General features: G+C 41.5%; 1 protein-coding gene across 6 annotated transcripts in view; it reads left to right on the top strand.

Annotated features, from left to right (window-relative positions):
* The first annotated feature begins 1,128 nt into the window (after positions 1-1,128).
* LOC126470878 (inositol hexakisphosphate and diphosphoinositol-pentakisphosphate kinase) overlaps positions 1,129-22,176 on the top strand; it is a 591,274-nt gene continuing 570,226 nt past the window's right edge. For 2 of the 6 annotated variants that reach the window (XM_050098898.1, XM_050098892.1), the window contains exon 1: positions 1,136-1,471. The gene's annotated coding sequence lies outside the window, so the exon portion shown is untranslated. Of the gene's footprint in view, positions 1,472-22,176 lie in introns of all 6 variants that reach the window. The other 4 variants (XM_050098900.1, XM_050098899.1, XM_050098893.1 and 1 more) reach the window with 4 other exon arrangements.

Genomic DNA, 22,176 nt, shown 5'->3' with positions numbered 1-22,176 from the left:
GCTGCAGAGTGAAAATCTCGTTCTGGAAACATCCCCCAGGCTGTGGCTAAGCCATGTCTCCGCAGTATCCTTTCTTTCAGGAGTGCTAGTTCTGCAAGGTTCTCAGGAGAGCTTCGGTGAAGTTTGGAAGGTAGGAGACGAGATACTGTCAGAAGTAAAGCTGTGAGGACTGGGCGTGAGTTGTGCTTCGGTAGCTCAGATGGTAGAGCACTTGCCCGCGAAAGGCAAAGGTCCCGAGTTCGAGTCTCGGTCGGGCACACAGTTTTAATCTGCCAGGAAGTTTTAAAATTCAGTTGACTGTGAAAATAGCAAACATGAACAAAGTAAATGAGTTATTAAAAACGTCATTTAGCGACAGGACTCTCAGACAAAAAACGCTAGGTAGGCCACTCCCGAATCTGAATCTGTAGCAGTAAGCAAAAAATCGATACCGTAAGTTCAATCCAGAAATTTACCAAAACAAGAAATGGTTTTGTGGTTGTGAAGAAAGCAACGCAGTTTTTTTTGTTTTCCTTGTGTGTTACTTGGGGGGATGTTCATTGGTGTAAGACAGGAATAACTGATATTGGGCAGATTTCGTCTAAAATGAAAGTACATTAAATGTCAAAGCGACACATGAAGAGTGTACTTAGTCTTTCATTTCTAGCCAAAACCACAATTCAGCAGAAATTAGATTCTTAATATAGACAAAAAATTGACAGCCACAACAAAAGTGTAGAAAAGAATCCAAACTACATCCATTGTTATGCACTTCAGTTCAAGCTTTTGTCGAAGGCGGCCTCTATCAATCGCAAATGCCCCATCTTTTTCGCACACCTTTCAGATAGTTTTTTTGGCACCACCAATGGAATCCCTCCGCGGCCGCCACTGCCAACTCATATCGGTCTATTTCAAGGGATAAAACTATAAACATTCAGCATTTACCCATGTTTATATATTAATTTGATATGTAACTGTAACATTACTCGTTCCACATCATTACGATTTACCGTACACAATGATCCATGGAATATGAAACTAACCAACAGTGATACGTGACGTCCATTCTGCGAGTCCCGCCGTCTATTTAATAGCTACGCGTTGTTGTCGTATTAAATGCCCCGCTTGATGTAGCATAAGCTATGATAAGTCCAACTTTAAACGTAATAGACCGTGGCTACGATATAGTCGACTCAAGTAAGCGTTTATCATTGCAGAGATTATCGACGATATCATTGTACATCTCTGGCCTAGCAGAAAACTTTGTGGACATGTCGCGATAAGTTTAAGATGCCGCAAAAGTTTTACTGTTGTGTGAAAGTCATTTACGTGTTGAATAAATGAGAGATTGTGTGATGTGTAATGTGGTGGCCGAACTATAGATTATTATGTGTCTAGTGACAATATTCAGACTTCCAGAAATAAAGTGTAGTTGTACGCATCGTTTTGCCTGACTATGATGTTTCGGACAGAGAAGAAAGCAGGTGATTGAGTAAGTGTTCACTGATTTCAACCACAGAAGTGCTATGTAAACGTCTATATCCCAGGAAGAAAGTTCTTCATAATTTCTGAATACATCCGCAGTCCTCATTCGAATAACTGTAGGATACTCAGTCCGATAGGTTAAGTACTAACGTACAAAAATTGTTTATAATTATTCTGACATGTTAAGAATATGTCAACTGTGTGATAATTGCCCCACGGACATTGTGATTTGTTCTGCGCAGTTAGGTTACTTAAGGAAACTACGATGTAAACCGAATGTACCAATTCCCTTTGTTTTACTATCATGACATGTCTCTTCATCTGGAAAGAGAATTTAAATTCTAGCACACGTAACAGAAAAATATTTTATATTTAAATTTTGATGCTGTGATTAACTGTTCAGAGTAAAATTTTGAGCAGGAATAATCAAAGTCTAAAAAATGGGACATCTCAGTAATTTGTGAAGTTGATCCAAATACAGGATAATAAGCTTATAACTAACAACAAATAGTGCATAAATCTGGCTGCAGTTATGGATCTAAGTACATAAAAGGGAGCCAATAGGTGTGGTAGTTCATTTTATTCAATCTATACATTGAGAAAGCTGTAGAGGAAAGCAAAGAGGAATTAATTCACGGAGAAGAGTGTGTACTAATGTACCCACATTGAAATCTTGTTTGATCTGTGGCGTAGCCCGAAGTCTGTGTTAAGTTTGGAGGTGATAATTTTGTTGAGTTGGCAAAGTCAACGGATATGGATGTGAAATAAAGATTTTTGTAACAAATTGATCCATGTGGTAGCCTAATTCATTGCCTATTTATAGTTAATATCATCATTAAAACCACTGTTATTGAACTCAGTGAGACATGTTTTAAGTGGCTTTCATTAAGGTATTGAACAGTTTCATTCATCACATTATTTCAATGGATCTATGGTTTGTTAAATAATTCCTTTTGACACGTGATGGATATATCATCCACATACAGAACTACCTTGGAACTTTCAGTGCAGTATTTTGCCATTTACATAAATCAAAATCAGAAGAGGACTCAATACCAAGCCATGAGGCAATTGATATTTTATATTAATGGTTTTGGATTTGTGAACACCACTCTCAGTTTTAAGCAGTACAAGCTGTTTTTGGTTACTCATGTATCTAGCAGGATAGTAGCATTCGTACATAGTCAAAAGCTTTCTCAAGGTCAAGGTACATACGTGCAACATATTGCTTGTTCTTTGTCACTTATTACCTCTTCAATTAACTGAGCATCTGATGTGCTAGTTGATTTACATTTTAAGAATCTATTTTGATTTTCATAGATTAAGTTTTGTGTGTTTAGAGAACTTATAATGGGAAGGTGTGTGATTCTATTATATTATTTACTGCTCCAGGCAGAGGTACAGACACATTTTGTCTGCACAGTTTTAATACATTGATATTGAATCCATCCTGACCTGCAGAACTGGAAGATTTGAAAGAGCCAATGATGATTATTATTTCTTTGCAATTCGTGATGGCTAGATAAATGCCTTTAAAATTATACTGCAGGCTATTATTTTCGTCATTGATAACTTCCCCCACTGAAGAAATATATTCACTTAAAATATTCACTATTTCAAACTGGTCTTTCACAACCATCCCTCTGTGGTCAATAATAAAGTCCATGTAGGATTTTTTTGCCTATTCTAAAACTGTTTCAATCCCCAGTCACAAGTAGTAACACAGTTAGTATCCACACCATTAAATATTTGTCTGTTACAACCATTTTGCTGTAGTTATGTTGTGCAGCCATCATAACTGAATATTTCCTAAGGTATTTTTACATTTTAAAGCAATGTGGGTCGGCATAAGTTAGCAGCTCACGTACCTCTGTATATCTTCGTAGAAGGAACAGTCACTATACCAGATAATGCAGGCACATATTTATCTTATTTGTTTTGCACTGGAACATTTCATTCTTAACACAAGGCACCGTAGAATAATTCATGTAACTGAAGCAATGGATTATCATGAAACTGCTAGTTAAGAGCTGTAAATATTACTTAGGACTGAACCACATGGAAAATGCATGGGATGCTTGCAGGGTTCTTAATTATATGGCCTTTACAATATGTATGGTATTGGGCAATAAATATTTACTGTTTTCCTGTCAAAATTGGCAGTGTTTTCACTTGCTATCTTATGTGAACATGCAATTCTGTTTTCACATATCATACTGGTAGCTGTAGTGTGTGTGTCTGTCTGCAATACCAATGTATGAGAATCACATGTAAATTAATTAATACAGGGCAGGAAAAATAACATATGTTAGAAAGCATTATGTGTAGCTCACAAATGCTAGTGTTATTCTACAGATAGTGACTAAACATGTTACATAAATGTGCTTACTACAAGCGAAGTTCTGTTAATTTTTCTAGTTTGGTACAGTGTGGTGAGCACGTGCGCGCGCACACACACACACACACACACACACACACACACACACACACACACACACACACACACACACACACATTCACACTCACACTCAGTGGTGGGTTACTAGGTCTGTCCATCTTACTATGAAAAGAAATTTTCCTACATAATATGCAACTGAATTTACGATAGCACAACTAACTATTAATTGAGATCTAGTGACATTGCTAATTTAATAGATTCAGCTTCAGTAGGTTGAGTTATTGCCTTTAAGTGGTTATCTGCCAATAGTTGCACCATAAATTTATTTTAGAACATGATATGGTCTGTTCTCCCCACACAGGTTACACCAGTTGATGTAGCAAGTAGCTAGAGCAGAACAATTTTTTTTATGTAGACAAACAATTAAATTGAGATATTTTACCCAAATGTATTCAGCAAATTTCCCCCATTGTGAGACATAAGAATGCAAACAAATAATACTTCTTGAATGTCAGAATGTCAGAAACATTACAGAAATAATATATACATATGAATCAGTAACAAAGCTAGATAGGATAAGGTCATGTCATGGCGTAATCAAAGAAACCATCCCAGCAGTCACCTTAGTGATTAGGGGAAACTGTGGAAAACCCAGGTGAGAATGGCTAGACGGGGAATAAACCCTATTACACCCAAATGCCAATTCAGGACATTAAGACTAGAATAGCCACCTCGCTCGGTACATGTTTGGAAGAGGAGAATCACAAAATACATCATCTACATTGTAAGTGCAACATGCACAATAAATAAATAAATCAAAGAAATTTTGAAAAGAAAACACTACTAAAAAATTGAAATTACATGGACAAATTACATAATTCATGCAGTTACAAAATACACAATTAATCAATCAGTGATGTGGGTAGTATGAAATGGAATGAAATTTTCACTCTGCAGTGGAGTGTGTCCCAATATGAAACTTCCTGGCAGATTAAAATTGTGTGCCAGACTGAGATTGAACTCAGGGCCTTTGCTTTTTGTGGGTAAGTGCTTTACCCAGTGAACTGCCCAAGCACAACTCACGACCTGTCCACAAAACTTTGTGTTCATCAGTACGTCTCCTACTTTGTAAATGTAACAGAAGTTCTCTTGCAAAACTTACAGTACTAACACTCCTGGAAGAATAGTTATTGCAGAGACATGGCTTAGCCACAGCCAAGGGAGTGTCTCCGGAATGAAATTTTTGCTCTGTGGTGGAGTGAGGTAGGAGACATACTGGTGGAAGTAAAGCTGTTCGGACAAGTTGAGTCATTCTTTGGTAGCTCAGTTGGTAGAGCACTTGCCTGCAAAAGGCAAAGGTCACAGTTCAAGTCTCAGTCCAATAGACAGTTTAAATCTACCAGAAAGTTTCAGTGATCTACGTAACTCGTGAAACTTTGATATGATATGAAACTCTTGACATGGTCACATTATGTAGCACTGCTAAAAAGTATAAAACGTGATCACACAAAAACCTGCCAAAATTATAACCATCACAATTAGACTAGCACCAGATCCCATGTCAGCAGAGGTGTGTCTCACTGCACTGAGAGGAAACGGAAATCCAACAGCAGACATATTCTTTCCAAAGACAAACACAGCACCGATAGTACATCAGTTAACAGTATTTAAAAAAAAAAAAAAAAAAAGCTAACAATGAATTAGGGCTTAGTAATATTAAAAGCTAACATACTCATTTACATTGTAGAAACACTTTTCAACAAGAAATGATATTAATGCTAATCTAAAATCCATATCTGTCTTCAACCTCTTTAGCTGGACAAAATATTTAGACCTATTTTTGGAGTGGTTTTCAGTTTGAAGGCTGGTTTTATGCAGCTTAAGACACAGGTATATCATGTGCAAGCCTTTTCATCTCTGCATAACTCCTGCAACCTACCACCACTTATTAGTTAAGCCTCATGCCAACAACAGGCTACTGTCCATTGACAGACAGTTTCCTCTTCCAGCTGGAACATCGAGCAGTTTCTGAAGTGTGTAGTATACCAATTTCAGTACAGCATGTTTTAACTACTTGCATTTTATATGCTGGCATAAGGCCAATCATGGGTTTATGTGGATTCATTCCTACCATTCCTGCCTACAACAGCAGTGCAACAATTTTAAAATCCTGTGAAATGCCACCAATCGCCCCTAAAATGTTGGAGAGGAGTCAATGAGCTCTTGACTAGATAGCTCGACTAGGAATATAGCATTTTTACAAATTCATGTATGTTTCATTCACATCACTTCAGAATCAATATTCATTCCTACAAATTTTGCATTTGTTACACAGTCTATGAAGCTGCAATCTTCATTAATTTCAAGTGTTACTTTCCCCTCTTCAAACTGAAATTTGTAGCATTAGCTTCTTTATTTTCAATGTTGCTTTATTCCCTATTGACCAGGAGTAAACTTTCTTGAGTGTTTCATTTTCTTTCTCTGTGAGGAATTCTGTAGTTTTCTCAAAGACAACAATATTTCTGTCATCAGCCAAAAGAGAATTTTTTCCCCGTGAGTGACACGACTGCGAAATTCATTGATGAATATTGCAAACAGTATTGGTTTGTATATATTACCATGCAGAACTCCTATATTCATGTGTTTTGGTTCTGAAAAGTGTTTTACTAAACATTCAGACGTACTTCAAGTAGATGTACCTCTAATCTTTGCACCTTATCTACTAGACATGATGGGAACCAATTCGCTACCACTCTCATTCCTAATGCTTCTAGCTTATTTAATACAATCTTGTGGTCAGTGGTATCAGAAGGCTCAGAAATCTATACACATAAGCCAGTGACATAATCATATTTGTCTAGTGCATTAAGTACCAATTTTGTGAATTCTACCATGACTGAGCCTGTACTTCAACCATTTCAAACCCTTGGGGGGGGGGGGGGGTTGCCATCTTTTGTGTGTTAGTGCTTTGCTACAATAAGGCACCAGCCTTTGTAGCATCTGTTCTCTTTTGTGTTGCATATCTATCCTCTTGCTCTTCCTTATCCCCTCCCTCAGGGAACAAGTCTGGGGTGTCCTTGGGAATGTGTTCCACATTTTGAGTAGCTGACATCTGATCAGCCTCACCACTGTTTTTCGTCCCTTTTTTCTTTGTACGTTCACCTTCTCTTATCCTTTCTCTGCTTCAGTGTTGGAGGTTCCTCTTTTTCTTCTTCCTCCCTGTTTGCTCCCAAAGGCCGGCCCACGCGTCTTACGTGTAACAGGTGACCTGGTATCGCATAATTCCCAGCCCAGGGTTGACAGGTAGAGTTCGCATGTACCCCTTATTGTAGGCCAGCACATGGGAGGGGTGATTGCCTGAGTTGCTACCTTCCCAAATTGCCGATTGGTCCCTCCATCAGGTGTTCGGGAGGTGTGACCTGAGGTGTAAACAATCACCTAAGGCAGGTCAGCCTCACTCTCAGGGGAGGTGGGGGGGGGGGGGGAGGAGTTGGAAGGAGCGCACCATCGGAGACACTGGCAATCGTGGAGATTTTCCTGCAATGAGCTGATCATCATCTTCATAGTCAACGTCTACGAAACGTAAACAGAATGAAGCTCCTGAATCAAAGACCCTCCAAGCTGGATCCTTGTCGTTTTACGTACTGAAGGCGGGCAGTCATTTGCTATGCTAAATCCATTTCTTATTCAGGCTGGTGTTGATGCAATTGCTGGCCCTGTGAAATCCTGCACTTGTTGACGCAATGGCACTTTGCTTTTAGGGACTGCTTCTGATTATCAAGCACAACAACTGTTTGCCACTTCGCTTCTCCATGGGTATCCTGTTGGTGTTGAGGCCCATCAAATGCTGAATTCTTGTCATGACATTATTTACACTAAGCTGCTGGAAGGTCTGATCGAGGAAGAAATCCAAATACACATCTCTGATCAGTCCATTGTGTGATGAAAAATGTAGATTGCAGTCCATCGGGTGATGAAAACAGTAGATACATCCTCAGTATAGACACGCACTCTTTTTCTCACTTTTGAAAGGGTGCTGCTTCCGTCAAAGATCAAAACAGGTTATGAAGTTATCACAGTCTGACTGTACATTCCAAACCCGATGTGCTGTTACCAGTGTCATCGTTCCAACCGCACTCAGATGTCCTGTTGCCACCCAGCCAAATGTGTAACTTGTGGTAGGGATGCTCACGAGGGCAATTTTCCGCTGCCTCCTCCCAGCTGTATCAACTGCAATGGTGACCATGTAGCCTTCTCTCGAGTTTTGCATGTGTATCTTGATGAGCGGGCTGTTCAGGAGATCTGGGTAAAGGAAAAAGTGCCTTACCCGGTCATTCCCAAATTATTGGCTAGTTGCAAGCCCTGCATTCTACCATCTGGCACTCTCTGTACTGTTCTTGCTATTTCTCGCTCCATGAAGGACATGGTCACATAAATGTGCAACCTCAAATTCAGCACCGTGGTTGTAAAATCATCCAGTGTCGTGGGGTAGCATCCCTTGTCTCTCCCTCCAGCTGTGCAAAAAGCCACCAAACTTTTGCCTCACAGGGTGAAGTCACCTGCTAGACAAGAGACTTGGCAGAGTGGAAAGGACAAGAAGAATACTCCCGCGAAGACTTCCTACACCCCTCCAGCAAACACACATCTGAGTCTTCCTCTGCCAACCGACCGGAAAGGCTCCAAGACGTCAAAAAAAGGCAAACGGTCTTCTCCTTCACTGACTCTGGATTCCTCTTTGACGGTCTCACCACATGATACACTCACCAAGCTGACCCCCATGTCGCCAGTGCCCACTGCCATCCACTTTTCTGTCCTGGACTCCATAGACAGACAGAAGGAGAATGTCAATGACTCTGTAGATCTCATGGAACAGGATCCTCTAGCTTCTGTGCCCTGTAGTAGTGAGTCTTCGAAGGCTGGCACTCAGCAGCTGCTGAGGTGACACCCCTTCATTTTTTCCCTTTTCCCCTTTCACTGTCGTGACTCTCCTCCACTGGAATGTTTGCAGCCTTTGATTCAACAGAGGACTTGGGGCTGCGCTTACAATCACAGTGCCTGCTTGTTCTCTGCCTCCAGGAAACAAAATTGCGTCCTCATGGCCTCTTTGAGCTCTTGCATTCCTTCCGTGTCCATTTTGGCCTTCATCCAAGGAGGGCATCGCATCTCATGGGGGAGTCACATTGCTAATCCAGGATGACGTTGATGGTCAACCCATCTCCCTGACTACCAGGCTTCAAGCTGTTGCAGTCTGCATTTTCCTTCCTCACTTGACCTTTTCCCTTTGTACGTTCACATTCCTCAGTCCTTAGATATCACCAGGGCAGACTTCCTCCAGCTTACAGGGCATCTCATTCACAGGTTTCTAGGTGATGTGGTCCATTTCTTTTACTTTATCCTCCCCCCTCCCTCATCAGTATGTTATGCCTTTGTTTGTCTGTCCCTGTTTCCTTTCTTGTGACATCTCTGTGACCCCCTTTGCTTTTATTCTCTGCATTGTTTGTTACATGTTCCAGGGATCATTTTGCATCATAGATTGTAAATTAATTTGTGCATATCATTACACACTAATCTCTTCTAAGTCAGTCTCTCTCTCTCTCTCTCTCTCTCTCTCTCTCTCTCTCTCTCTCTCTCTCTCTCTATCTCTAACTCTCAAGAAGATATACAGATGTTGGGAGTTACTAAGTCCTACCCACCACCTTTTACATGTTACACTAATAGTTTTTTCTTCTTTGGAATAAAATGAGTAGTTTCCACATTTTTCTTTGCTGTCTAATTGTAATTATGTACATCATTGTTCCTTTTGAACTGTAGTGGATAATTTAGAAAACTTTCTTTTTTAAAGATGAATTACCCAAGAACATTACTCTACATGGCATTATTGAATGTAAATCTGAAAAATATGTCGATTTACTGATTTGTCCCTCGCCAAGATTTGTAATGATTCTAAGTTGTTTTAGAAATTCCAAAATGTATTTTTTCCAGTTTAAATTCTCATTGATATGCACATCTAAGAATTTTGAAGTTTCCATTCTATTTATTGTTTCCACACCATGTGTTAGTTATCATTGGTGTAGTATCCCTAGTGTGCAGAACTGAATATGTTGTGGCTTTTTAAAACTGAGATGAAACCATTTTCACAAAACCAGCCAATAATACTTGTAAGAACATTATTTACTGTTTCTTCTGTTTCTGTATGTATGCTTTGATTGAATACTATACTAGTGCCATTTGCAGAAAGAACTAATTCTGTTTGTTGTGCTCTAGTCGGAAGATCGTTTTCATGTTTGGGGAATGATCATGCACATAAGACTGAGCCTTGGGGGACCCCATATGTGATTCCTCCCCACTCAGAGTATATTTGTTGAATTAGCATATGTAATTCATCACTAACTCAATGCATTTTTCCAGAGAGACTTAAATATTCTGTTGTTACATCCCTCTTTAAAATAGGTACAACTTTCTGCGTTATTTTGGTTGGAAATGCTACTATCCATTGGTTGACCATAAAACTTCAATTTATCTATTAGAATTATGTGACCCACAGAATCAAATGCCTTAGATAGGTTGCAGAAAATATTAACTGGCATTATTTTATTGTTTAATGCTTGTAAAATCTGGTGAGTGAAGATGTAAGTGGCATTTTCAGTAGAGCAACCCTTCTGAAACCCAGACCATGATTTGCTGAAGATACTATTATCGCTAAGGTGGGATACTATTCTACAATACAACATCTTCTCAAAAATTTTGGAAAATGTCTGCAGTGAAACAGGTCGATAGTTATTGACAGCTCTATCACCTATTTTAAAGAGGGATGTAACAACAGAATATTTCAGTCTCTCTGGAAAAATGCATTGAGTTAGTAATGAATTACATATGCTAATCAGCGAGAACAATATGACCATCTACCTAAAGGCAGCATGTCCACCTTTGGCATGAATAATGTCGTGGAACAAATGTGGCCTTGGTAGGTTGCTGGAGGAAGTTGGCACCACACCTAATTCTGGAAAATTCTTGGGTGGGGTGGGGGGCAGGCAGTAAGCTCTGACACCACGTTCAATCGCATCTCAGATGTGTTCCATTGGATGCAGATCTGGCAATTTGGGGGCCAGAATATCAATTGGAAATCATCACTGTATTCTTTGAACCATGCCATCACACTCCTGGCCCTGTGACATGGTGCATTATCGGAAAAATGCCGCTACCATCAGGGAAACATTGTCATGAAGGGGTGTATGTCGTCTTCAACCAGAGTACGATAGTCGTTGGGTGTCATGGTGCCTTGCACGAGCTCCACTGGATCCATGGGTGCCCATGTGAATGTTCCCTAAAGCATAATGGAGCCACGGCCAGCTTGTCCCCGTCTCGCAGGGCAGGTGTCAAGGAGCTGTTCCCCCAGAAGATGACGGATTCGCATCCTCCCCTCGGCATGATGGAGGAGGTATCGAGATTCGTCAGATCATGCAATGCTCTGCCACTGTGCCAATGTCCAGTGCTGATGGTCACATGCCCATTTCAGTCGTAGTTACTGATGTCGTGGTGTTAACGTTGGCACATGCATGGGTCATCGGCTGCGGTGTGCCATTGTTTGGAGTGTTTGGTATACTGTTAGTTCCACCAGCCTGCCACCTGTCCTGTTTTACCAGTCTGCTTGCCTACAACGTCCCAACATCTGTAGCGAAAGGTGGCCAGCCGCTCAACACCACAACTTCTGGGTGTTATTTCACCTTGGTTGCACCATGCGTTGAAGACACTTGCCACGGTACTCCTCACACCTGGGAAATCGTGCAGTTTCTGAAATGCTCGTGCCAAGCCCCTGGGCCATCACAATCTGCCCTCAGTCAAACTCGGATAGATTGCATGCTTTCCCCATTCTACACATGGACAGCATGCTCACTGATACTACACGCATCATACATTTGTCTGCGTAGCAGTCATTACTCATCAGGTTACTCAGCTCCCACCTGGTCAGTGTTTATATTGATAGTAAGTCAGTAGTCATAATGGTGCCCCTGTGAGAGTGAAACACATCACAAATTAAATAAATGAAAAACTGTTTTGCAACAGATACTACCTATTCTTTGTTGAACATATCAAAAAGTTGAGCCGAAAGATGGAGTGGTCTGATTTTCTAGCGATCTATGATTTTTTATGTGGCCGTTTAGTGTCCTTTTTAATTAGTTTATGTGAAAATCTGTTTTCAAATAATGATGTGAATTTATCATGGTGTAGATAAAATTTATGTTAACATTTGGTTCATTATGAATTTTGTCCCAGATCATCTCCTGTAAACTCTTCGTAAAAATATTCATCCTGGAATCATTAATTATTCCAGCTGATTTCCAGTGTGTAGTATCCAAACTGTAAGTCACTATGTTATTTATCCTAACAAACTGTGCATCACAATCAGAGAGAGCACTTGTTACTGGGTAAACAGTTATTTTCTAGCTTTGAGCTTCACCAAAGAAAACATGATCGGTTAGAGTACTACTGTCTTTATCCACCAATGTGGGAAATTTAATTGCTGAGATCAAGTTTTAGGATCCAAATAATGGTTCCAGATCCTTTTTCCTATCAGAATCCTTTAGAAAATCTACATTGAAGTTACCACGGGCTATTAACTGCTTGCTATTGTGTGACAGACAGCACAGTAAGGAATCCAGATTCCTCATGAACACTTCAAAATTTCCCTGTGGATCTATATACAGTTACAATTAAAAGGGAATTATTTTTCAGTATTAATTCACAATCACATAGTTCTACGTGTGTCGTTTAATGACTTTTGCTTCAGTCAGCACCTTTCTGTAAATATGTCTGTACCTATGATAGAAATTTAAGAATCTGACTCATTATGACTTTTTTAATGGAACTGAGGCTTGGGAGGACTTCTTAGTACCTACTTTTATCCATTTGTTTTGTGAGGCATTGATAATGATGTAGGTTCTTTTAGAAATCTCTTCTTAAAGTTCAATGTAAATAATGTTGAGAACTTGGACACTTTCACATTTATGTTGGTTTCTCTATACACTTCCTCCCAGTTGGTTTGCTACTTCTTTGAAAAATTTGTACTTTGATTTTAAATAAGTCTTTTATAGGCGTGCAGTTTAGATAATAGTTCAATGCCTGATTTTTACTGTTGTTGTTTGGCTGAAACAGTGTGATAGACCAAGATATTTTATAGCTACATCACACTTTCCCCTATCCATATATACGTCGCCACATGGTCCATCACTGATGCAGTCATTGTAGTAAATCTTTTTGCACTAGTGACCAACAGTGACGTGATGAAGCTGTGAAGGGTATTTATGAGGGTGGTAGTAGTTTCATTTGTGGTCGTGTGTCTCCACACAAAATTATGCAGACTTTTGTACTGCATACTTTATCTAGAAAAGGTGATACATACACAAAATGATTAATATCATGCTGATTTCAAGCACTGTTAATCCAAAAGGTGATATTTCAAAGAGTTTGTCTTCACCAACTGTATTGAGGTAATGTCTTGCTCTAACTGTGTTCTTTTTGTGATGTAAATCCATAATCTTCTGCCCTTTAAAGTAGTCCTACAATAAGTCTGTCCTTTCATACAATGATAACACTATGTGTTGGACTTCGTGTCTCTATACGATTGCTCAGTGACACAAACTACTGTGGAATTCAAAGATTAGAACTCAGCTTCAGATTGTTGCATTTTATTTTTTAATTGATTGCATGTTTTGGTGAGGGACTGTTAAGTATGTGAAATGTCCCATGTTAGTTTTTCCAATGGTTTTCTTTTCTTTGATGTAAAGTGTGTGTGTCATGTGGTGTGTTAGGGTCTGTCTTGTGAGTGATTGTTTCAGAATTTTTTAAGCAGCTGGACATTCTCTTCAGGCAGGAAAACCTGTCTGGATTTTTCCTAATAGAGACATACTTCTCCTACACATGACAACAGGTATTTGACAATGCATGGCCCGAGTTCCACCCCCTGTACTTTCATGAATCAGCTGTACCAATCTTCCCTTTCCAGTCATGTTTAGGTGCAAACCATGCCTAGTTAAATCTGATATACTGATAGTCCCGACAGGCACGATAGCAACATGTGCAAAGTTGGCTGCCATCAGTGCTGTCTCTAACACCACATTAATCCACCTAATAGCTTCAGTAAGGTGTGGATGATCATAATGCTGGAGCAGCTGACTTTGGTACCATGAGTCAGTGAAGCTATCTTGTCCAGGCCACCACCTGTCATATGCCTCATCTCTGTCCAAACGGTTTCCTGTGCACCCACTTTCACTTCATGGTCCTCTTTAGGAACGTCCGTACATAAAGGCCCAATGTCCTCCATCACATCACTTGACCCTGCACCTGGTTTTAAAATACTGGTCACTTGGTATGCTGCTCCTAAGCTTTCTTGTAACTGAGAGCCTACACTTTGCCCATGGCTACTACCTAGCAACACCACTTCCTTCTTACTAACATTTTGCATATTCCTAGGCTTCCTAACATGGATTGAAGTGTGCTGCACATTTCCTACTCTTAGTCCTACTGAGGCTGTTCTCCACTTACAATTACACATTTACATTAGATGCTGATATTTCTATTTTTCCAAAAACGCTTTCCTTGTTATTGCCATTCTGAATTTTGTATCATCTCTACTTACTCTATGTGATCAAAAGTATCCAGACACCCCCAAAATGTAAGTTTTTCATATTAGGTGCATTGTGCTGCCATCTACTGCCAAGTACTCCATATCAGTGACCTCAGTAGTCATTAGATACCTCGAGAGAGCAGAATGGGCCGCTCCGCGGAACTCATGGACTTACAACGTGGTCATGTGATTGGGTGTCACTTGTGTCATACGTCTGTACGTGATATTTCCACACTCCTAAACATCCCTAGGACCACCGTTTCCAATGTGATAGTGAAGTGGAAACGTGAAGGAACACGTAGAGCACAAAAGTGTACAGGCTTGACCTCGTCTGTTGACTGGCAAAGACCGCCAACAGTTGAAGGGGGTTGTAATGTGTAATAAGCAGACATCTATCCAGACCATCACTCAGGAATTCCAAGCTGCATAAGGATAAACTGCAAGTACTATGACAGTTAGGCAGGAGATGAGAAAAATTGGATTTCATGGTCGAGTGGTTTTGCGTAAGCCACACATCACACTGGTAATTTCCAAGTGACACCTTGCTTGGTCTAAGGAGTGTAAACATTGGACAATTGAACAGTGGCAAAATGTTGTGTGGAGTGACGAATCACGGTACACAATGTGTTGATCCGATGGCAGGGTGTGGGTATGGTGAATGACTGGTAAACGTAATCTGCCAGTGCGTGTAGTGCCAACAGTAAAATTCAGAGGCGGTGGTGTTATGGTGTGGTTGTGTTTTTCCTGGAGGGATCTTTCACCCCTTGTTGTTGTGTACATTGATGTTTTAAGCACCTTCTTGCATCCCACTGTTGAAGAGCAATTTGGGGATGGTGATTGCATCTTTCAACACTATCGAGCACCTTTTCATAATGCACGCCGTGTGGCGGAGTGGTTCCATGACAATAACATCCCTGTAACGTACCGGCCTGCACAGAGTTCTAACCTGAATCCTATAAAACACCTCTGGGATGTTTTGGAACGCCAATTTCATGCCAGGTGTCACCGACCAACATCGATACCTCTCCTCAGTGCAGCAATCCATGAAGAATGGGCTGCCATTCCCCAAGAAACCTTCCAGCACCTGATTGAACGTGTGCCTGCGAGTGTGGCAGCTGTAATCAAGGTTATGGGTGGGCCAACACCGTATTGAATTCCAGCATTAGTGATGGAGGGTGCCACGAACTTGTAAGTAATTTTCAGCCAGGTGTTTGGATACTTTTGATCACGTAGTGTGTGGTGTTGTCAGTTTTTTGCTCCCTAAATAGCAAAACACATCTAATATTTTTAGTGTATATTTCTTATTCTAATACCCTCAGCACCACTTCATTTCATTCATCTCCATCCCATTAACCTTGTTTTACTTTTGTTGTTCTTCATCTTTATAACCTTTTTACAAGACACTATCTTGAACCAGGATTTTCAGTGAATTTTAAATGCTGCCATTTTTATCATTCCATGTGGACATAGAAAGGTCAGAAAATGTAAAAATTGTTACAAAGTAGTCTAGGGCACAAAACATATTTTTAACCTGTGCATTAATTATTCTGAAAGTCCTTCAATCTGGCACTGTGATTACTCGGTGAATGTGGAGGAAAAAGCAATACAGTAAATTCAGACTGTAAAGTAGCTCTTACAATGTGAAACATTGATTTTTTTAAAGGATAACAACAACCTACATTTTATACAGAATTTTAATACCAATGTAAAATCAACCGGCCAAGTAAGTACTGGATGGCTGTCCTCAGTAGTAACAGAGGAAGATGTGGGAGTAAATGGCAACCCCTATAGTTTCCTGCATCTATATTTACGCTGATAGTCTGCAGTCCACCTTATGGTGTGTGGCGGAGCGTACCTCGTACCACTACTAGTCATTTCCATTCCTGTTCCACTTGCAAATGGAACAAGGGAAAAATGACTTTCTATATGCCTACATATGAGCCCTAATTTCTCGTACCTTCACGGCTGTTACATGCAATGTATGTTGGAGACAAGAGAATCGTTCCGCTGTCAGCTTCAAATGCCAGTTCTCTAAATTTTGTCAGTAGTGTTTCTCAAAAAGAATGTCACCTTCCATCAAGGGAATCCCATATTAGTTCACAAAGCATCTCCATAATGCTTACATGTTGTCTGAAATTTTGTCAGTAGTGTTTCTCAAAAAGAATGTCACCTTCCATCAAGGGAATCCCATATTAGTTCACAAAGCATCTCCATAATGCTTACATGTTGTCTGAACCTGCCAGTAACAAACCTAGCAGCCCACCTCTGAATTGCTTCGGTGTCATCCTTTAATCTGACCTGGTTTCAGTATGGTCTCGAGACATGTCGTTTTGCCATTGCAGGCGTGACCTAATTGTACGGTTTATATACCAAAATGTGAAACCTACAGTACTATAGCTCAAATAAAATAATGGCTGTGTTGATAGCATGCTGTGAACCGTGTGTGACAGTACTCTGCACATAGGTACAAAACTGGCAACTCAATGAGCATGTGATGCTAGAGGAATAACTAAGATTAGCCGGTGGATGGCACATACCACTGAACTTTCTGAAATGTCAATCACAAATTTATGTTAAAACCTGAGGCATAATATTCGCAAGCATATAAATGAATGCAATGTCATCCTCCATACCTTCATATTATGCTGTTTAAGTCCTCTTTTCATTTTACTATTTATCGGGAGCTCCAATGTTAGGCGCGTTACAGAAATCCATAGGGAAGTAGTGCCCAGGGCCAGAAAGAATTCCAATGAGCACTCGGTAGGGCTGCCAGGGGGCCTCATCAGAGAAATGGAGAGGAGCCTGCCTGCAGCTATCAAGGGTGCAGGGTGCAGTAGTCTGCAAGTTGTTGCTTGGGTTATGAGGCCATCCTCAGGTCCTACAGGTGGCTGGCAGAAGTGGTGAAGACTGCTGGCCTCGTGCAGGATGCAAGCGGAGCTTGCAGTTTGCAACATCACACCCAGAGTCAATAGGGGTCATTTGGTGTGGAGCCGAGTGGAAGGGCTCAACTAGAGGTTCCGTCAGTTCTGAGATGGTGATGGCTGCAGATATTTGGACCTTCGTTATGGAGTGGAGGGTTGTAGAACTCCACATGATAGGTCAGGGGTGCACTACACAAAGGAAGCAGCTACTCATGTTGCACAGTACTTGTGGACTGCACATGGAGCTTTCTTAGGCTAGGTGGTAGTTTGAGGTCCTCATTCACCAACTGACTTGCAGAGAGCAAAATCGATCACATACAAAGCTGAGGCACTTTGACTGTCAAAATTTTTACAATAAATTGTTGAAGTATTCGTAACGAAGTTCCTGAAGTTACTACCCTCTAGAAAAGGTGTCACATGCAAATTATTCTTGTAACCAAGAGCTGGCTGAAACCCAAAGTAGGAAGCTTTGAAATGTTCAGTGAGGCATGGAACCTATATCGAAAAGACAGATTAGTTGCCGTAGGAGGGGAGAGTTTTCATTGCTGTTGATAAAAATATTGTCTATAGAGGTCGAAATTGAGTCTGACTGTGAAGTTATCTGGCTGCTAGTGGCAGGCCTAGGTGAACTCAATTTAATTATCAGGTGTTTTTACCAGCTACCTGATTCCCTCATGTCCGCAGCTCGTGGTCTCGCGGTAGCGTTCTCGCTTCCCGAGCACGGGGTCCCGGGTTCAATTCCCGGCAGGGTCAGGGATTTGCTCTGTCTTGTGATGACTGGGTGTTGTGTGTTGTCCTTAGGTTAGTTAGGTTTAAGTAGTTCTAAGTTCTAGGGGACTGATGACCATAGCTGTTAAGTCCCATAGTGCTCAGAGCCATTTGAACCATTTTGATTCCCTCATAATAGTTCTAAACTCATTTAAGGAAAGTCTATGTTCAGTAGTGCAGAAATATACATCTCATACAGTGTTAGTTGGAGGCAACTGTAATCTACCTAGTATCACCTGGGACGTCTGTCGATTCACTGTAGGCGGTATGGGCAGACACTCTAGTTAAGTGGTTCTTAGCATTTTGTCTGAAAACTGTCTAGGGCAGCTAGTTTGGCAACCAACACGCAATGGAAATGTTCTAGACTTTGCTGCTATAAACTGGCGTAACCCTATCAGCAGTGTCAGTGTAGAGACAGGAAATAGTGATGATAATTTCATCTTAGCGACAATGATTACTAAAGTTAGTAAGTCCATCAAGAAGGCTAGGAGAGTATTCATGCTAGAAAAAGCAGATAAGTAGTTGTTAGCATCCACCTACGAAAATGAATGGACATCATTTAGGTCCAATATGACAGACATAGAGGAATTATGGGCAGAGCTTGAACTTATTGTAAATCACATTCTGGACTTGTAAGTGCCAAGTAAGTGGACTAAGGATGGAAAGGACCCTCTGTAGTTGAATAATGTTATTCGGAAAATGCTGAGGAAGAAGAAATTATTGCACACTTTGTTCAAAAAATATTCCACAAATTTCGACAGGCAGAAGTTAGTAGAAATTCTTGCATCCCTAAGGAGATCAATGTGTGAAGCATACAACTACTGCCATCATCATAGCGAAAGATCTTGCCAAGAACCTGAGAAAATTCTGATCATACGTAAAATCACTGAGTGGGTCAAAGGCTTCTGTAGAGACACTGGTCAACTGGTCTGGAATGGCAATAGAAGACAGCCGAAGGGAACCTGAAGTTTGAAATTTCACATTTAAGAAATCATTCATGCAGGAGGATCATACAAACATACCATCATTTGACTGTTGCACAGACTCCTGCATAGAGGACGTGGTAGCAATAGGCATTCCTGGCATAAAGAAGCAACTGAAAAAGTTGAAAACAAAGAAGTTGCAGCTCCAGATGGAATCTAAATTCGGTTCTACAGCATTGGCCCTTTACTTATCTTGCATTAATAATGAATCTCTCACCCAGTGCAAAGTCTAAAGTGCCTTAAAAAAAAGCAGTGGTGACTCCTGTATATCAGGAAGGTAAAAGTATGAATCCAAATAATTACAGACCAATATCATTAACATCGATTTGCTGCAGAATTCTTGAACACATTCTGAGTTTGAATATAATAAATTTCATAGAGACAGAAAAGCTTGTGTCCACAAATCAGCATGGATTTGGAAAACATCACTCATGTGAAACTTGGCTTGCCCTTTTCTCACATGATACCCTACAAACCATAGATGGATGGCAGCAGGCAAAGCCCATATTATAAGATTTCTGGAAAGTGTTTGAGTCAGTGCCCCACTGCATACTGTTGTTGAAGGTCTGAACATACAGTTTAGGTTCCCACCTTTGCAAGGGGCTTGAAGATGCTTTAAGTAATGAAATGCAGTATGTTGGCCTAGATGGTGGGTGTTCATCAGGCACAAGGGTATCATTAGGAGTGCCCCAGGGAAGTGCGATAAGAGTGCTCTTATTATTTATATACATAAACAGTCTGACTGATAGAGTGAGCACCCCCTGCGGGCCCAGGGGTTAGAATAGACCCGAGGTATTTCTGATTGTCGTAAGAGGGGACTAAAAGGAGTCTCACACTTTTCAGCCTTTGTGGTGGTCCCCTGTGGGGTTTGAGCTCCATTTTTCAAAATTTTCCTGAAGACCGAGCCAATTGGGGAAGGGTGCCTAACATGGTGCCTTGTGTCCATCGTGCATTGACATCTTTAGCTCACTTTCTCGTCGTGGCATTGCAGTCCCGCTCATCCTCCATCTCTTGAGTGAGGACACCCTCCTGGGTGCATTTTCCTCCACCTACTATGCAATGTCGTTTCCTGCGCCGACGAGGACCATGGAATTCTTTGCACATCATGTCCATCACGGTAGCCAGTCTGTTGTGGTGGGGCCACCATGTACACTGTTGGTTGTAGCCCCCTGACAACACAGGGATCGCTCTGCCGATGCCTGCATCGTTAACTCTACATATGCCCTGGAGTAGATGCCCATCTCCCTGGTGCACCGGGACTCCCAGCAATGGCCATCCTGCCAGGTGGCCCTTGCTGAGGCTGGGTGGTGCCCATGGGGAGGGCCCCTGGTCGGAGTGAGTGGCATCAGGGTGAATAACACGCCGTGAATTGTAGTACATCATCTCTTGCTGGTGGTCCGCTGCCAGCAGTCTCTAAGCAGGCAAAGTCTAACTTCAATGCTAAGAAATATAACCCCTAATCGTTCCCCTCCCTGGACACACCATGGGAGGAACGGCAGGCCAAGGATGGCAGCGAAGCTTATTTGCCCCGTTACCTCGTATGTACAAGGGTTGATGGGTAATCTTTCATGTCCATGAAGCTTCAGTTTTTTGTGGTGCATTTGGAGGACAAGTTTGGGGATGTGGAGGGCTTGTCCAAAATGCGCTCTGGGTCAGTCTTGATAAAAAGAGCATACTCTGCCCAGTCACAGGCATTACTCGCTTGTGACAAGTTGGGGGATGTTCCTGTTGCCATCACGCCCCATAAGAGCTTAAATATGGTCCAGGGTATTATATTCCTCAGGGACCTTCTTTTGCAGTATGACAAGCTGCATTCCAATTTAAAGCGGCGAGGTGTTCATTTCATCTGGCACGTACATCGGGGTCCGAGGGATAATCAGGTTGCCATCGGTGCCTCCATCTTGGCCTCCATGGGTGATACATTGCCCGAGAAGGTCAAGGTGATAGTCTACTGCTGTGATGTCAAGCCATATATCCCTCCCCCGATGCGGTGCTTTAAGTGCTAGAAGTTGGGCCATATGTCTTCCCGCTGTACTTCCAGTGTCACCCACTCAGAGGCTGAGCATTCATTTGCTGAGTACGGGCTTGGTGACCCCGTGTTCCTGAGCTGGGGACTGGTAAGTGCCACTAGTCCTCAGTCACTGTAAGCTCTGGTCATACTTCAACAACCACCATGCGGTGCAGCGGTGGAATGTTGTATGTTTCGGAGAATGGGGGTCTTGGCTTCACTGCCTGGACCGCGAGGAAGGTACACACTTCTATAAAAAAAAAAAAAAAAAAAAAACCTCAACCTCAAGGTGTGCTATGTGCTGAGGAGGTGAATGGCTGTTGAGGTAAAACAGTCTTCAGAGGGCAACCTCTGGGGCACCTACTGCCCCCCTAGTTGTACCAGGCTTGCTCAGGCATGCAGGGCTCTGTCTGGGTTGACAGTTGTTTCCCTAGCGTCTCGTGGGATCCTTATGGAACTTTCTCATGCAACTCCTACTCCTAACGGGACAGCTGTGCCGTCAGGCAGCACGTACACCCACTCCTCAAAGACAGCTCAGTTGTTCAGTCCTCCCAAAAGGAAGCCTCAGGGTTATAGTATCAGGGCATTAGTGTGCCATAACATTTCATTGTAATCTAGTAAAACGGAGAAGCTTTGAGAAGATACCCCTTTCTATATTCACAAGGCATTGGAAGGTACTGCTGGTTCTCTGAAAAGTGTCAAAGGACTTCGTAATGGAACGCTTTTAGTTGAAACTGCTAATTCCAACCAAATATCTAAGCTTCTGGGATGTAATGCCTTAGGTGACTACCCAGTCGAGGCTGAACTGCATAACACCATTAACTATAGTAAGGGCGTGGTTACCTGCTCCAATATAATGGAGGTCGACCCCACGGAGTTACGTGAAGAGTGGAAGAATGTGGGCATCGGGGAGATGCAGAATTGTATGAGGGGAGTCAATGAGAAATTGGAAAAATCGGCAACGTTTATTCTAATGTTTATTACTCCCGAATCACCGGAAGATATCGTTG

The sequence above is a fragment of the Schistocerca serialis genome, chromosome 3 (genome assembly GCF_023864345.2).
Source record: "Schistocerca serialis cubense isolate TAMUIC-IGC-003099 chromosome 3, iqSchSeri2.2, whole genome shotgun sequence".
Taxonomy (NCBI): Eukaryota; Metazoa; Arthropoda; class Insecta; order Orthoptera; family Acrididae; genus Schistocerca; species Schistocerca serialis.
This window is presented reverse-complemented; position numbering and strand designations above follow the sequence as displayed.